Here is a 15,796-nt window from a genome sequence, read left to right as displayed (position 1 = left end):
AACTGTAAAAGGGGGAGGAGCCGCGCAGTAAAACAAGAAAGATCGCCTGGAATAAACTAATAAAGAGCCCCGAGCTCTTTACCTCTCGCATTTGTATTCCCGAATGATGTTTAGCATCGTGTAATTGCATAATGTCATCGGGCACAAGAAAACACCAAACCCGGGACGATCCACCCGGGCAGGGCTGTGAGCGGCAGTTTGGCAAGGGGCGAAGCCAACACCAGATCATTTTCTTTGCCGGGATTCTTAGTCGCTGCTTTTAAAAAGAGAAGAACTGAACAGGGAATTTATAAATCATGGGCAAATTTTCAAGCTATGGCGCATATAAGTGGAAATAAAGGGCAGAAATCCAAACATCCTGCAAGGCTTTAAGAATTTTAATTTCTCCTCACTATTTAAAACAGCTGGGTGAAGCTAGAGGGGGCAGGAGGAAGAAGACAATGTTACAGGCATTTGTGCTGCCCAAGGTTTTGTTTTCCAGGTTTGTCAGTGATGGAGCTCTAAAGGTAACCAGACAGTTGATCTGTCTGGATTTACTGCCAATGTCAAAGGGTTTTCTGGAGAAAAAAAATAATTCTCAGAGTAATGTCATGAGAAGTGCGACGACATCATTGAATGCCCAAACAGCAGAACCTCCAAAATCAGCACTGCAGGATTTTAGAGATTTAGGTCTGTTACAGCTCTGCAATTCTCTGTAGGACAGAAGTAAATTACTTCTGGTCTTTTCGATGTGTTTCTGCTGTTTTTCTGCAGGGTAATGCATTTTAACAAAGGAGTGGTCACATCAAAATCTTGCACGCCTGTGTTCGTTGGAACATGTGGTGCTGTCTGATTTACATCTTTCCACCTTGGCCAGTGGCAGGGTTTTCATCATGAAGAACCTGTTTGGGAAACAGAACTTGCAAGGAAAGGAGGTGTTTTCCTACGTGTCTTTTTAGCTCATTATGGAATTTGAGTAGGAATGTAGGAATTGTGACACATATCACACTGAACCATTGTGAAGGCATTATTACAGTGTATCTGCTTTTTTAGGTGAGGGTCGTACCACAATGCCCATTTGACAGAACAAAGATGTTGTGTCACTTTGAACATGTAACCTACACTCTGCCCACCAGACCATCTACGCCAGGGATGACTTTATTTTAAGCTCCTAGGGATTTAGATGTAACTGCCTTGAAATCCCATATGTACTTTCCTGAGGCTGTTTTCTTTCCCAAAACATGCTGTTGCTTTTTTTCTGCAGACCACCCTGTCATCCAAAACATGGCTAAACTACAAAAGAAATGCCAAAGATGATAATTTTATGCCAAATCTTGCGCTAAGTGTTATTTTCCTAATCCTCATCCAGTAGAGGCAAGAAATAGCATGGAAAACTCTCTTTTTAGACAATAATTTTGTATTTCTAGCTTGCCTAAATTCTGAACAGACTTTGACAAGTAAGAGACTAGAAGACAAAGAAAGAAGTATGGATGTGTGTCCATGTATGGATGTACCCCCACCCTGTTCCTTTCACATCTCTCAAATCCCAAATTCATGATGTTGAAAGAAGCCAGGATATTTGGGAGCAACCATAAACCACTAGAGAGGAAGAAATGAGAGTCTAGATTAGCATTCATCTTTACCAGATGAAGACATATTTTAGATGCAGTGAGATGCAAATAGGAGGCAGCAGGCAAGAGGGAGAAGTTTACATGGCAATGAAGTGTAACAAATTCAGGTGAATACACCAATCTACAAACCTGCAAAGCCTGTAGAAAAAATATACACCACTTTATATTTAAATTGATTATAAGTATACCAATTTGTTATTACTAGTAATGAACTGCATATCAAATAGCCCCCATTTGTCTGCATTATCAGCTGGAGAAAGACAGCTGTGGACTCATTTTTTGTTTTTCATGTGCAAAACACAGGTGGGTTCTTTCCATTCCCTTCTTTTGAGGTCTAATAAACCCCAGTGCCACTGCAGAAACCACAGCCCAGGTATAACACACGTGTTCTGGGTCATGGAGGAAAATTGAAGAGATGAAAAAATAATTTACCAAAAAAAAAAAAAAAAGAGTAACTAAAAGCTGCACATCTATTGCAGCATGGGGCTCCACTGCCATGAGCTCAGCCAGGTGGAAGATGGTCAAAAAATGCCCTCTCACAAGAGCAGGAAAGACTGTGTTTTGGTGCCCCACAGCAATTATTGCTGTTCTAGGAGACTGGTGCCACGGGCAGCAGCTTGTGCCCTGCCCTGGCTCTGGCACACTGAGCTCTACTGAGCTAAGGTGCAGGTGCTGATGCCAGTGAAGGTGTCTGAAGGTGTTCAAGGAGGACATGACTCCCCTATAGCCAACAGGACATGGGAAAGCTCTCTGGACCTCTGAAGTTAGACTGTGGTAGGGTTCTGACATTTTTTAGTTTGATCACTGGAATAGTAAGGTTGTTGAAGGTAACTATCAAAGGGATAAATTTACACTGCTAGAAGAATGTGCTGGTTTGTCTCCTGTCCTTCTGCTCTCTGGGGCATGTGTCCCTCTCCTCACACCTTGTACCTCTGTCTCTGTGTGTGGGTCTTTATCTCGGTGATACCTCACCCATCCACATCTCGGCCATCCCCCTGCTGCCACCATATGTCATTGGAATGTTTCAAGTAGTGAGTCTGGTTTACTTAAAGAACAGTGCTTTTAGAGGAATAATACTTTGCTTTGTTTCCATTAGGACCTTAAAAAAAACGTTTATGGGAGGAAAAATAAACAATCCCACCACCACTCCTTAACAACAGAGTACTTACCCTCTCCTAATGCTACCAGTTCCTTCTTTCACTGAGGCCAAAGGCACCTCCCATAAACTCTGGAGGGCTCTTACATGTTTCTTCTGAGTGCCCTGAACATAACTCTCCCCAATACACACACACAAAGGCACACAGAGACTTCATTTTCCAGAGATGACCAGGCTGGGAGTTTTGTCACACTCACTACAGCCCAGTGCAGTGTCCTGGCTCCTCCCCAGAGAGCTGCAGAATAGGTGGCACATGGCAGCCCATGGCTGCAGAGGGGGTCAGCATGGGAGACAGTGGGAAAAGGACAGCACAAGGCTCTTTTCCACAGCCCATCTGCATCCCTCCTGTGGAACAGCCAGTCCTGCTCTGGCATGCAGGTCTCTGCCTCAGGGCTGTGCTTCAGTTCAGTTCAGTGCAGCTGCAAAGGGCGGGAGGAGCAGCCCAGCAGGAGCTGTAGAGGTGAGGGATCACACTGGGGTCTCTGCTCTTTGAACACACCCCCCTGGACCTTAGGAGGTAGGACCTTAGGAAGCTTCTAAATGCCATTTTCAGCTGGCATATTTTCATGGTGTTGGTGTGATCTGTGCCATACTCATGACCTGCAGGTAACGAGGATTCTCAGGAGATTTTACTGACTGAAAATGAGCAGACCATGAACTGGGAAGAAGAAGAAGAGAGGAAAGTGCTCCACAGACTTTCTATAAGCATGGACCAGTCTGACACCCACTCCTGACATGGTCACAACCATGTGTGGTTGCCTGGGGCCACACCCACTCCTGAATAGCACTCCTCACCTCCGAGAAGATTAGAAGATTAGGCTGGAGTTTATAATTGTAGCAATATTAGATCCTCAGATTCCGCACAGCTCAAGGAGGAATGTGGGTGGATGCTGTTTGAAGCTCTCACCTGAAATATCTCTAAGGATTTCTTTAGTATATGTACACACACATGTCATCAGCAAAGTGTGTTTAAGAGTGAGAGAAGGGATCTTGGTTAGCCCCTATATGACACTTATCTTAGACTACTTAGCTAATTCATCATTTCCTTAGGACTAAAGATATGTCATAACAGCTAAGCCAATGTATATTTGTCCATGACTGCTTAAAGCCAATATCATTCTGAAGATAGCTATTAATCTAGGCACCATGAGTAAAACATCTGATAAATTTAACCCTATCTTTCAAGCTCCATAGTAGTCTGTTAATTGACCTTGATTCTTCCAGTTTATTTAGAATATGGCATTATTTTAAAACTTGTTTTAAAAGATATTTAAGGTTGAGATGAGTTTTGAACTCTTCATTTTAAGTACTTGATTAGGCAAACGTTGTGATTTGTTGCCCTAGTGATATTATTGTCTTTATTTTGTCATGATCAAGGTACTATTTTAGCTCTACATTATTTTCCTCAATTTAAATTAAAAACGTGAAGACTTCTGAAAGTAGCACTGACAGTGTGAATGTTTGCCCACAGTGAAGAACACAAGGATACAACGACAGCACAGACATGGGACCAGGCTGAGGAATATGTACTAAGATTCTGTACAGAATAGGTGAAAAGGGCACGTGGCACTTGGTTCTCCTGCTAAAATCATTAACTTGAAGACTTGCAAATCAGTTTATCGTGAACCACCTCTCATTCTCTTCTGCTCTTTAGAGCCTGTAGGGCGTCCCTTTTTGAGGAGTGACCTGACAAAATATGTTTATAGTAACATCTTGGAAGAAACAAGGACCACAGCAGTGAAAAGTGCATTGTCCTTCCAGGCAGGACCTGGCAACACAGTGATGAGGGCTCCAGCAGTAAGGTCTTCACTGCCCTCCAACCTCTCTGAGTCCTGGTGTCAAAGTCCATAGTCTGTGTGTGTGTGTGACTCTTGTTCTGTTTCTTCATCCAAAGGTAGAGAAACACTCTCAGAGCAGCTCCTGGAGCTGACAGTCCCACGGGGATGGAAGATGATTTTCTGTCCTTTATAATGGTACAGAACACTGCCAGCATTTTTGTCAAGTAGCTGTATTTTTGCTTCTGGGAGAGCGTGACAGGTACTCATTACTGCCCAGTGTGATGGTAATTGCCCAGCCCTGCCTTGCTGGCACCTGTCCTGGTGGAAGCATTTCTTCCACCCAGCCAGTAATAACCTATAATTCAAAGCAGAGTGGTGACTCCGTGATATCACTTTCAACAAAGCAGCCAAGCGAAGGAACAGCTACAGGAGTAGCCACTTAATTGCTTGATAATAGTCATTGCACTTCAGTTTATCTAACAGTCTTTATTACAGGTTGCCAATTTTGCATTTTTTCCTTATTTAGTCAGTTGTTTTGTTAATATTTTCATAAAACACTTCCTTCCAGATTATCTGAGGCTTATAGTGGAATTTACCCAGAACAGAGGTGGATATACTGATTGATCCACTCCTGATTGTAGTGAACTCCAGAGGAAAGCCAAACCTCATTCCTTTCTGTAAGGTTTTATACAGATCATTTATTGCATTTTCATGATCAGTTAGGTGTGTTTCTACAACCGTTTGTTTTTTTGGGGGGCTTTTTTGACAATGTGGTATGAAGTTATTGTGGGGGCTGCATTATCATGGGTAAGATATTCTGAGGGTATTTCCATAGAATCTGATAGCATTTCGTCACTATCCCACAACATCAGCTTGCATTCCCTAGATTTTCAGTATTTTCTTTGTACTTCTCCTCTGTGTCAAAAAGGTGCCTTAGTTGTAAGTCCCAGCTTGACTCTGTAAAAAGAGCATAGAATATACATTGTAAAAGTCACTGAAATAGTTAAATGTGTGTCACAGCAGGGCTTTTTGCCACTAAGTGGGCAGGGCACTCCCCTTCCAAATGCTGGACTTTATACTTGCCATTTGCACTGCAATGCATATTGACAGTCCTGTCCCTGAGACCAGAGCACTTTTGGGGAAAGCACTCCTTGTCTGAAACACAATTTGAGCAGTATTTTATTATACTGTGACCCTGTGAGCATACATTCAGGAGGGACTTCTGGGGTTTATTTCAGCTGATTATGGAACACAGAGCAGAATACAGCCAGTGACCTCTGTAAATGATCACATATTTGACTTTTGGATAAGAGGCCATCTAGTCATAAATGATTTATCTAAAAGATTCTATCTGATCTGAGACTAAGCTTCACCCAGATGCATTAGGAAAGCATGTAACAATTTATAAATTTCACATACTGTAGTACTTTAGAAAATATATTTACGTTCTATATTCTTTACATATATCTGGACTGGATTTTGAAGGCTAGCTCAAAGTAAAATCAGATTTTTGAAATGTTTGTTACAAAGCTCTTCCTAAAAGTCTGGTATTCATTTCAAGATGATATCCTGTATTTAATAAGAATTGTTAATATTGTCTGTGTAGCATAATTACAAAACTGTACTAAGATGTGGCACTCAAAAGAAGTGTCCTTTTCATCTTCATTCCTGTGGTGCAAGTAGGATGTGCATCACATCAAAACTATCTCTTCAACTGCCATTTTGTTTATAACATAGTCTAGGGCAGCGACTTTGAAATGAATATGCAAATAGGAAGAAATTTAGAAAAATAAAAACATCTGATTTTTTAAATTTGTCTCATTCCTCTGGTGCTTGACCTTCCTGGAAGTACTGAGCTATCACACATCAAGGCACCATTCCTTTCATACGAATTATTCAATTCAAATACATTTACTTTATTTTCAGACTGCAGTTCAGTATCTGTGTTGGTAGGTAATCTAAATTCCTCTCCAAACTTGCTCTGGTGGCAAGGTCGAACAAACCAGTTACAGAAAATGCCCCTCCAATGCAATTTCTCACTAATCCCTCAGAGTTTAATGAATGTGCATGCATCACAATTTGTATTTGGAATTTCAGAATTGAGAGGGAAAAACAATTGAGCCAAACTAGGCAGGCGAATTCTGAAAAAACATTTCTAAACAACCTCTTCTTATGTTTCCTGGTTTGCCTGATTCCTTGGGACACTGATGATGGCAATGTAATATATATCAAGAAAGTTTTATAAGGTTTTTTTGTATTTCAGTCTCCATTGTGCAAGATGCTGATTATATTCCAATCCCACAGCAATCAAAGGAAGGAGGGCATTTCCTACTGCACAGGACACATGGGTAATCCAAGTCTGAAGTACATGTTTAATTTCAGTCAGTCTTACCTTAGGTGCCTCCTACCTCATGCCAAGTTCTCTGTGCACCCCCAGAGAAGATGGCAAAGCAGCTGAAGAATCACAGGGTTCCTTCATGAAGAAGTTTTCAAAGACTGCATATGGAACTTCTGTGTGAGGGAATTTAGAGCTAAAAAATGTGCAAAGCAGTGCAGGAAGTAGGAAAAGCAGTCCTGTACACCCCTATGGCTGCAGTGGAGAAGAGCAAACAGAACAGCAGCAATGCATAAACATTGTAAGCCCAATCTTTCCCTGTGGTCTATGTAGAGAACAGATGTGGACAAAGATTGCTGTGAAAAGGTACCAGTATGACCACGAGCATTCACATTAACCCAAATGCATTTATAATTGATTTCAGGCTCTAAGTCCTGTAAAAATTTGCTCACATGAGTAGCTGTATTCTTCTATAAGCTATCTGGCCAATTATAGCCCCAAATGCCAAGCACTGATATCCCTCACTCGCTGGAGAAGGACTGAGAGTAATTCCTTCTGATTTCAGTAGTGTGGGAACAAGGTCCTTCCCCTGCTTCCTGATTTTAAACTTGTAACCTGTTTCACAGACACTACTGAATATAATAACATTTATAGTCAGATTAGTAAATGGTTCTCTATGTTTTAGCAGAATAACTATATCCAGTCTGCTATGCTTCACAGAGAAGGAAGATTGTAAGACATTTCAGTTAATTTAGCTGTGAATTGCATTAACTGATGGTAACCTTGAAGAAAAATTAAGAATATCTGTAAAATAATCAGGTCTGAGGAAGAGGATTCCTCTGAAATATTAATTTTCTTTTAACCAAGAAAAAAATTCTTATCATATGAGCTGGACAGGTCTTTTCCTGTAGTTTTCAGACTCTGATGTTTTATTGACCAAACTCCTTGCTTTAGACTTGAGCTCATGTTCTCTGAGGAAGTACAAGTGGTAATTATGCAAGTCTTTCCTTCCCTGTCATGGGCAACATTCACAAGGGAGATTTACAACCTTCAGCTTTCAGATACGGAGACTGGTTGTTTAACTTCAGAGAGAACAACTCTGACATGGTGAATGGCATCAGAATTGGAACAAATCCTCTAGAAACTGGCTACATGGACAGTCCTGGGAGTTAATAATTATGGTGGGGGGTTTTGCCTCTTCTTTCTCCTGTAATAACCCCAGCTGCAAGATTGCTCAGAATTTAATTTGTTTTAGAAAACAGAGTCCTAAATAAAATGCGTCTTACTCCTCTAGGCCATAGCAAATCTACCTTTAGCAATAGCAAACTAACCAATGGACTGAATGATATTTAATAAATCGTAACAAATTCAATGAGACAAGTGATCATAATGTAAAGACACTATAATGAAAGATTGGTTAAGAGCTGGTAGGAGTTGAGTGCTGGCCTAGATACACAGTCAGGACAACTACAGACAAAATACATCGTAAATGAACTTCAGTAACAAGACCTGAGATGTATTTTCTTATCACAAAGCATTCAAAAACTCAGGCAGTCTGTTCATCTGACTTACATTTAGCTGAAATTTTGATATATAGAGGAAACAGTTTGGCCCCGTGCTCCTGTAAATGTACACATTTGCTTCAAAAAGAAGAAAGTGGGTTGCAATCAGAAATTTACTTTTAATCAATGGTCTTTCATTTCACTCCAGTAAAGTTTGGATTAGCCCCTTAATGCACATGCTTATCATGACTGACAACAGTCCTGCCTTCACACGTTTGGTTGATCTAAGCCTGGAGAAGGTGCAGAGGGCAGGAGAGCTGCGCAAGGAATACGGCTGGTCTGTAATGGCTGCATTTTTGTGACCCTTTGTGGATTGTAATAAGGATCTTTTTATTAAAACAAAACAAAACTGCAAGAGCTCGGGGGCAGATCTGTGTTCTCTTTTGGCCTGTGTTAACCTCTAACCAAAATCTGGCCATTAAAAAAAAAAAATGTACTTCAGCTGTTTTTCTTTATTTTTGGAAGTTTAAAATGAAATATAAAGCCCATAATAAAATGCATATGAGGACACAAATCGATAGACATGAGAACTATGTTAAGAACTATGCAACCATAGAGGTCTTCATTAACAAGGGTGTTCTCCTCGTGAAATTCAGAAGATGCTCTTATTCACTTGTATGCATGTTGCTGTTTGTGTCATTTTTTATTTCTATGGTAACTGAAACAGTAAAGACAGCAATATCAGACAACAGTAATCAAGAAAAAAAAACAACCTCATTGCAAAAGGAGACAACTAAGAGCCAAAACAGAGGTGTTTAGATGATCGTGTAATTTGCTATAATAACTGTTTAACCACATATTTGGCAAGCCCTGGATAACTCACTCATGAGTAATGCATTTGTCCAAATTACATTCAAATAAAAAGTAGTTACCATGCTCCATTATCATGTGTTCTGCACAGACATTTCCTCCCTATCGCTTTTCCCACGGCAAGAAGTCTTCTCACCGAACCCAGGTTAGCTGTGGATTGGTGCTGATTTCTCCTGTGCAGCCTCTGTGAAGCTGGTTAGGTGCTCTGGAGCCACATATCATCAGTCCACTGCTATCTGGAGCTATCTCACTTCCTTGTGCAGCCTCCCACTCGCCTCTTCCCTGTCTGCTCCATCTGGAGGGAGCTTGGCTGCTCTCCTCCAGCCCCAGCTCCCCGAGTGCACGGCAGCTGCAGCTGCCAGAACATCTGCTGTCTCCTGGCCTCGCTGGGGTGAGGACCAAAAGCACGGCCTTTTTAAAGTTGGACACTCGCCTCCATTTGAAACTGGAGGAGTTCAAAGTTCTTCTGTTTGTCCTGAGACTTGCAGCTTCATGGGAATAGACAACTGTCTGTAACACAAATTCGAGTGCACGTTTCAAAGGGATACAGTGCATTGTCTTTAGGATGCACTGGCCTTGTGCCTGCTCTTCCCCTGCATCTGTGGAGATTTGGGGTTAGAACAGTCTCATTCTGAAGGAAGAGTAATTTTCAAGAGTAAGGAGTGGAAGGAATGCAAACCCAAACAAAATTAGTCCTTGATTCTGCAACTGCATCCATCAGACGTGGGCTTCTACTGCACCAGTGCCTCCAGCCTCATACAAAAGCTGAAACTATGTGCCCTGGGCTATTCCCAATGAAGGCAGAGGTCACCTCTTGTCTGAAAAGGTGCATTTGAAAAAGAGATATCTTATTTGGAAAGTTACAAGCATGAAATAACATCACTGTAATCTCACTGGAGGAAAATCTGCACAGCAGCCCCCATGAGCTATACTTTTGATGTGTGGGTCAAATCATGCCCTGGCGACGTGCAGAGCTCCCACTGACTTCATAATGGGAAATGTATGACTTATTTAGAGCTGACTTGGCTTTATTTAGAATGATTTAATACTTTGGTTATTAAAAGTTTTGTGGTTTGGAGAAGCAATATCAACAGGTGACCCACGCTCTTCTTTGCCACTCTGTTCTGTACTTTCTGACAGGTTTCTGCACGGGGCAGGACCCAGGGTGTGTTGGTTAGTGAGGCTCTTCCAGGACCAAATCCTGAACCTCGAGCACAGTGTGAACAACCTGGGATACAGCTGGAGTTCAGCTTTATCCAACTCGTGCTGGCATGAAGCTGTTCGGGACTCTCAAAATGTGTCTAAACTGACACGTTGGCTTGAAATGCAAGCTGACACAGCTTCATCCCCTGAGCATCCCCCACTGCTTGTACTTCTGCTTGCTCAAACCTTGAGCTACTCTGGCTCAAGTCTGGAGTGAACAAACAGGCTCTCTGAGGAGGAAACCTCAAGCTCAGAAGAGCTTGATCCTTAATCAGGCCCTCTCAGAGCTGGAGGAGCCCTTGACTGTATGAACCCAAACTTCAACATTAGGTGAGATGTTCCTGCACCCAGAGTTGCCCTCTGGGGAGCTCCTCACCCCTGTGGCACCCACAGACACAAACATGCTGGTCCTGCCCCTCCCCTGGGGCCCCCACAGCTGCTTTTTACAGAGAAAAGATCATTACTGAAAACCATCTTACAGAAAATGGGGCTTAAGGGCCTCTCCCAGTTCCCCCAAATCCATTATGGTCCCTTCTAGGCCCTTGGTGAGACACATTGGCACGTACTGTCCCTGTCACCACGTGGGGAAGCAGGAGCTGCTTTAAAAGCAGGAAGTGGTCAATACTGAAAAGAGAATCAAAAATGTGTCTCCAGTGGGATGAGCGGCCCCCTAATACAAACACCAACTGAACACAGAACAAGCTGCTCCGAATAATTGTGCAGGTTTGGAAAGAAGGTAGAAGCTACTGCTACTCAATTTATACCATTGCAGCTCAAAGCTAAGTACGCATAAGTAGAATACACAATAAATGTATATTTAGCTGTAGTTAAAAGTGAAACTTAATATCCTATGTTAGTGCATAGTACTCTGTTACGAAGAAAACTAATTTATAGGTAAAGAAACAGAGCTTAAAACTAAGAGACTGTGTGGTTTTAAATAAGCTGAGTAAAATGCATACTTACTTGCCTTTTATTCTCCTGCTGTGTGTGCCCTGAGCTGGTCCAGGGAGTTCTATGAGGTAAGAAATTCCTGGTCAACAAAAGTTCCTTTTCTAAAAAAAGTGAACATAATGGAAACGGGGAACCACTTACCAGGCAGCTGAAAAAGGAGCTGACTGTGCAGAGAATTTCACACCTTATGGCTTTTGGTCAGTAAAGTACATAAACAAAATGTAATTTTCTATGCAATTACACAGGGTCGCACAAGAATATTATGTTTTAGAAACCCACTCAAAAGCATATTGCTCTCTAAGAGCCCAATCCAGAAAATGGTTCCTCACTTTAGTAAAGCTACTTGTAAGCTTTTCTGGGAGTGGGGCCTACGAGACATTTTCCTTTTTATGCTTTCTTAAACAGTTTATGTGATAGTAACAACAGGAAGATAAATTACTTTGAATGGTAGCAATTAGAGAAATAAGGAGTGTGATAGATTTACCATGTGGAAAACATCTCTCACACATTTTCCTACAGTCATTAAACCTGCTTTTAATGACACAACACTGATTTCAGAAAGAAACAAAGTTTATTTGATGAAAATAAACAAGCTGATCAACACTAAATACTTCCCATACACATGATAACAATGTTATGAACTCTAAATACCTTGGTACTTTACACTTCTACAAGACATTAAATTACAATGACTGTCTAATACATGCCCACTGGTAATTTCTAGGAATTCCTTAGTTTCATATCAATGTCCTTAACCATATATCAATATCACAATCCAGAACATGCCACTCACTTGAAAAAATTATTACAAGAAGCGCTATCAAATGAGGATCTAAGGTAAATAGGGGATACTGACCCATTGCTGCAGAACATCACATTCAAACGTCACCCTACACACACAAAAGAAACATTGCGGATATAGTTGGTGTCAACACATCTGAGGTCTTTTCATAAACACTGTTTAAAAAGTAAATTGAAACCCACTTTCAAATGAAAGTCAATGCTCAGGTACGTGCATACTGGATACACAAAATTCATTAAATACAAAATTCATACTGTACATTTAAATGAAAGAAAGAATGTGCAGTACAAGACTGATCTCACATTAAAATAATAACCATTATCTTAAATGTTAAGCAAAAGTTGGTTTACTTCATTACACTTAAAGGGGGGGGGGGAAAGAAAATCTACCAAACATTGCTCAAATAAAATATTTCCCAACATCACAGTGTTTATTGTAAACCCCGAGATTCTATTTTAGTATATGAAAAGATTTTCTCCAAACATCATGGAATATCACATGACATGAAAAGGAGGGAAAAAAAAAAAACCAAAAAAACAACCCAAAACAAAACCCAAAGCAAGAAAGAAAAAATCAATGTTAGACAAAATTTTCCTCTTTAGGGGCTAACTTTTAGGCCCTGATAAAAGTTTAGATCAATACTCATACCAACATGAGTGGAGCAAAAATGCCCCTAAAATAATACCTGTGACAAAATTGGCACATACATATAAATATCTAACTATACAGCTTTGTATCTGTGACCCTATTTTCCCCCTAGTTTATATCCTACTTCAAGTATTCGGTTGCAGAGTTAAGGTAAAGACCTGATTGTAAGAGACACAGACGATTGTCCCCTACTGCGACAACAAATTTGTCGTGAGAAACCAGTTTTGTTGTCTGAGTTTCCAAGTGCAACATTTGTCATATGTGCTAAATATACTCCCAAAAGCTTTGCTGTTTCAAAAACAAAGATCTAAAATGCCATTGATAGTTAAAGGACAAACTTTTTAAACATGAATGAAATTGGGATTATCTATGCTATGCTAAGCCTATACATTTTACTTTTTTTACTGAAGACAGTAACATCCAGCAGGACTCCTGCTCAAATAAATTGTTCTTTGATTGCACCGAGAATTATGGTACAGATAAATAAAATATCATCTCTAGACAATAATTTTAAGGGGATTGCTATGTATGGCTCATGTAGGATGTTTAGGGTTAATCGCACCACAGGTTCAAAAAATAATTTTTCTAAATTCAGTGCAAGACTTTAGAGTATACATTTAGATTTCTTTTTTTTTTTTTTTCTTTTTTTTTTCTTTTTTTTTTACAGCAGCAAAGAAAAACTACAAAGGATTAAGGCCACCCATGCTTAAATTTATTGTTTGTCCTTTAAAAATGCAGATATTCTATTTCCACTGCCATCAGCACGGAAGCATTTCTTCCATGGACAAAAAGATGCCTCAACAAAACAGCCAAACATTTGCACATGTTTGCCAGACTGACTGAAAATGTTTTTGGAGTCAGAAGGAACCTCTCCTTGAGAAGTGGTAGAGATCTGACTGTCAGTTAAGAGTCTCTCACCAAATGTAACGACTTCACATTTTTATTTTTCCTTGCATGTGCTTTAAATTTATTTTACTAGACACATTTTGTTGACACAAACAGCCTTCGAGTGCTGTTTGTTCATTGGTATTTTCTTTAACAGCTAAGATTCATTGGGGTCCATGTTGGAGACTGTTTTTCAGTGTAGAGAACAATAACAAACAGTTCCACATTTACAGGAGACCTAGTGCATATACTGTATTCACAGCAATCTCATCTTTATTTTTGTTTGTTTTCTTAAGAGTCCCAGCTTTTATTGTTGAAAACATGTATGCATTTGGATGGTAAAAGGTTGATACATCCTTGTGTACATGTCCATATATATACATACATATGTATTTATATACACCTCAAGCTTTTACCATCCAGGAATAGATACATCTTGTATATAATCATATATTTATGTTCAAATTAGATGTCCTATGCATTGTCAGAGACACACACCATATTTTCATAAAACTAATCTTTGTCATCATTTATTAGTACCAAAAATTGATTTCATTTCCAACCTGGCCCAGAGCTTAATACCGGTTATAGTATCAATATTTGGTTTTGGTTTGTTTTAAATTTATATTATTTTATCAATAGATAAAAGAAAACAGAGGAGGGTAAAGGCTTGTTTTTAATTTTTGGAAAAGCCCATATCTAACTGGGGGTAAAGTTAATGCCAACATCCTTATATAGCATTTTACTAATACCTCTTTGATAATCTAGTGCAATAGAAGTGATACTTTAGAATAGACTAGGTAAAATCAGCAAATGCAGATACCACATCTAAGGGAATCTGAATTACTTATTAAAATCAATATTAATTTACCAAAAATTAGCTAAATAACCTGTTTAACTGAACTTCACCGAACAATCATATTCTGAACAGGTGGTTTCTTTGTAAAAACAGATAACTCACAAGACCCATTAAAGACAGAAATGAAGCTCTTATAATTTCTGCTTGAGTCTCCTTCATTATTTTCCAAAGTATCTAATTTCACAAAAGACTACAAGAAATAATGGAGAAAATGCCAATTAATGCAGCATTTCTTTAGATGTCAACCTTAGCATTCATTTTCTGCATCTGCAATCTTCTCCAGGATATCATGGTCATGTTTGGAGATCCAATGCAATAGATTATCATTGTTACCTTCCAGTGCTACAGTTTTTTCTTCCTTTTTCACTAGTTCCTCTGACAACTGTAACAAGGGAACAAAATATTCCAATTAACAACATGACTGAAGCATCCAGAACATCTTAGCTCTCATCTAATCAAGGTTCTCATACATATAAGTGGAGATAATGCTTTTCTAGGGGCTAAGGATGAAGTAAGGCACTTAAATTTAATTTGAACCCACTTATTTTCATGGGGGGGGGGGGGGGGGGGAAGGGCAATTAGTTTTATTGCTGATTTGTATGACACAATTCCCCCTAAATGGGAAATATTTTAAATTCCTAAGATGTCAGATTCTGTTGTGCTTGTGATTCTGTAAACGGTGAGTTTTCTGATCTTGTCTATGAGCACAGTAACTTTGAAAGGGAAATGCTATTAATAAAACTAGATACTTTTTCAGAGGGAACCAAGGAGATCATCAATTTATTTCTACTAAGTTCAGTGGCAGGCGGGAATGTATAGTACCTCCACCAGCCTTCCAAAACTGAAGCACCATTTCCCTGCCATATTTTAAGCACTTTAATTTGAAGAACAGTGGAGAAAGGTTTTATGGATACGAGAAGCTCAGATTTGCAGAAGTTAAAACACACAGCAATGTGTTAGGAGGTTTTCAGCCACACACCCACTAATCACAGGTGGTTGGTTGCTCTGCCTGGCTTGGCTGGCACTGCTGAAACCCAGGGGACTTCGAGAGGGAGCCAGTGTCAGGACAACTCAGCCAGTGGGAAGAATCTTCCTGCCTTCCACTGACTTTGGGTGAGACTTTGTGTCTGATTGTGACTACAGAGGCCTCAATGACTTTTATTGTTACTTTAGTTGCGCTGCAAGCAAACAGCACAG

At 40.0% G+C, this 15,796-nt stretch overlaps 1 protein-coding gene across 17 annotated transcripts in view; it reads right to left on the bottom strand.

Moving 5' to 3' along the window:
* Nucleotides 1–11,957: 11,957 nt before the first annotated feature.
* Nucleotides 11,958–15,796, bottom strand: part of ERC2 (ELKS/RAB6-interacting/CAST family member 2) — a 431,283-nt gene continuing 427,444 nt past the window's right edge. For all 17 annotated transcript variants that reach the window (XR_007206019.1, XR_007206020.1, XR_007206031.1 and 14 more), the window contains one exon: nucleotides 11,958–14,981. The gene's annotated coding sequence lies outside the window, so the exon portion shown is untranslated. The remainder of the gene's footprint in view (nucleotides 14,982–15,796) is intronic.

Source organism: Corvus hawaiiensis, chromosome 11 (genome assembly GCF_020740725.1).
Source record: "Corvus hawaiiensis isolate bCorHaw1 chromosome 11, bCorHaw1.pri.cur, whole genome shotgun sequence".
In the NCBI taxonomy this organism is placed as follows: domain Eukaryota; kingdom Metazoa; phylum Chordata; class Aves; order Passeriformes; family Corvidae; genus Corvus; species Corvus hawaiiensis.
This window is presented reverse-complemented; position numbering and strand designations above follow the sequence as displayed.